Genomic DNA, 2,884 nt, shown 5'->3' on the forward strand with positions numbered 1-2,884 from the left:
GCAAAGCATTCATGTTACCTATTTTCATTCATGCTTCCAGAAATTTATATTAATATATATAATACCCAGGCGCACCTGGATGGCTCAGTCGGTTGAGCATCTGACTCTTCATTTTGGCTCAGGTCATGATCTCATGGCTCATGAGTTTGAGCCCCATATCAGGCTCGGTGCTGACAGTGTGGAGCATGCTTGGGATTCCCTCTCTCTCTCTCTCTCTCTCTCTCTCTTTCTCTGTCTCTCTCTCCCTCTCCCTCCCCCCCAGAATAAATAAATAAACATATACATATATATATATATATATATATATCCCATAATATTAGGATATTATTGGGATATTATATTATACCCATAATATTAAGATATTTTATTGCTTATTTTTAAAGAGTAGATTAGTAATAGTTCTATTGAAGATAAAACATAAATTTCTGTCAAATTGCATCTCCTACCCATCCTACCCAACTTTCTAGTTTTTTTGGTTTCAGGTCACTAATGAAAGCATACTGATTAAACACTAGGTCTTGGAAATGATAGCTAAGGAGTAGATTTTATTAAAAAGGTATTAGAGTCAAACCTCAAATCACTTGGGAAAGAGGACTTTTTTAATGGCCCTACGGATCTGCTTGGTTTTTACACTGTAAATAATAGGATTCATCACTGGTGGAAGAAGCAAACACACATTAACCATAAGAATGTGTAACATAAGGAGGCGCCTTTTTCCCAAACCTATGGACAAAGCACAAGCTAATGAGAGGAATGTAGAAGATGGCCACAGCACCTATGTGGGAAATACAAGTGCTAAAGGCTTTATGCCAGTCCTCTAGGGAAGCAATGTTTAGGGTAGTCTTAATAATCAGAATATAGGAGAGAAAAATAAAGGTGGAGTCCACTCCCACAGTAACTACAAGGGCAGTAAGTCCTAAAACACTGTTGATCTTATTGTCAGAACATGAAGCCAGATTATATCAGGATGGACACAATAAGAATGAGGAAGCACATGGCTTTGGCAGAAGGATAAACGTTTAAGAAGTAGGACCAGAGGCACTAGGATCACTGTTACCCTGACAAGGACGGCAAACCATACTTTGACAATTCTGGAATCAGTTAAGTTGGCAACATAGCTCAGTGGGTTACAAATGGCAATGAAGTGGTCAAAGGCCATTGCCAGGAGCACTGAGGACTCCATGATGGTAAAGAGTTGAATGAAGAATGTCTGGGCAACACAGGCATGGAAACTGATTTGTCTTGCACTGAACCAGAATATACCCAACATAGTGACCAGCGTTGAAATATACAAGCCCAAGTCAGTGGTTGAGAGCATAGAGAGGAAATAGTACATAGGTGCATGGAGACTTGACTTGGTGATGGTGAAAAACAGGATTAAAGCATTCCCAGAGAGGGAAGTCATGTACAGATAGCAGAAGAGGATGAAGGTCCAGGTGTGGGTAGCTTCAAGACCTGGAGATGTTTTCCCGTCAGGAAAAAGAATAGAGAAGTTGAAGTGATGTTAGGAAAGGATGACATCATTACTATGGAAGAATAATTCTTTTGAAATAAAATACCCTAGAAGGAGAAATGAAAACACCATTCAGCAATTTAATTGTGATTTCTATTAACTGTAGTTAGAGAAATCAAATTGCAGATTACTCCTAGGACTTCATCAGGAAGTCCTTTTTGCTTCTCAGTTATTTCTTTTCTTTTTGCTTTATTGAGCTTCCCCTCCATGATTCATATTTCCTAATTCACAAAAGAGAATAGGAATTTTTTTTTTTTATCTCAGCAGTACTTTTTCTTGTCTTTCTCTTTAACTCTAAGCATTTTCTTTCCCCCTTCTCTGTACTTCCTGCATAGAGAATTGTAGCAAGATAATCTGAAAATGTCAAGAATTTAATGGATTTCTCAAAGTAATATTAGTTTTTAAAAGTAAGATTTATTACTTAATAAAATATACATATCTTTGAGTGTTTTTATTTTAGTGCATTATCATGGAATTTGTCATACACTTTAAAGACATTTTAAATGTCTTTTATGTCTTTATGTCTTAAATGTCTAAAGACATTTAAATGTCTTTTCAGGAAATAATTTTATACGTCAAAATAACCTATTCATTATTTCTTCATCAATGGATCTTATCCCTGGCTTGTTAAGGTTGCTTCTAATCTGAGGTTAGATTTCTAATATTGATTTTTTATTTTCTTATCTGTTATTACTGTAGTGTTGACACATAATTGTTAAAGAAAATTTTCTGTAGCATCATTGTCAGCAGTTAGTCTCTTTCAAAGACAACTGTATTCAATTTCAAAGCTAAGAGTGAACTGCATGTACAGAGGCCAGCTTAGTGTTGTTGTGATCATTGCCATCTGTTACTTACATATAGCCTCAGAAGAGTATATTTACAGAGGGTGTCTTCATGAAAGCAAACACACATTTGAGCTTTCAGCTCCACCAATAGGTAGCATCTGAAATGAGACTTACTATTTTGTAGATGAGGTCCTGGGTAAGTTTTCTTCTCCTTCCTTTCTTCTTTCCTGTATTGACTTAACTCTTGTGATCTAGTCCCCTTAATGTACTGGAAAGTCTTGCTAAGAGCTTCACTAAGCCAATATGGTGGTGCTCTGAATACCCTAAATTTTCTTCTCTTTGGCTTCTCAGAAACTGGTAACTTTCCTCTTAGTCCTAGTCATTGGCTGGAATACCGTTGGTCCTTCATGAACATTTGGAACCATGAAGTCTCCAACTACCTGATTTGGAGAATATACTCCTACAGCTGTGTTATACCTACGCAATTTTACCTCCTTAGTTATTGAAACATTCTGGCTCCAAATCTTAGTTTGTGACACCTCTTGTTAATACCTGTTGTATTTCTTGGTCAGTGGATCTTATCCCT

At 36.7% G+C, this 2,884-nt stretch overlaps 1 pseudogene; it reads right to left on the reverse strand.

Annotated features, from left to right (window-relative positions):
• Positions 1-577: 577 nt before the first annotated feature.
• Positions 578-1,521, reverse strand: LOC124505935 (olfactory receptor 51F2-like; annotated as a pseudogene).
• Between the last annotated feature and the right edge of the window lie 1,363 nt (positions 1,522-2,884).

Source organism: Lynx rufus, unplaced genomic scaffold (genome assembly GCF_022079265.1).
Source record: "Lynx rufus isolate CCGP_SWC_20201006 ecotype Redwood Valley unplaced genomic scaffold, mLynRuf1.p SCAF_9, whole genome shotgun sequence".
NCBI classification, from domain to species: Eukaryota; Metazoa; Chordata; class Mammalia; order Carnivora; family Felidae; genus Lynx; species Lynx rufus.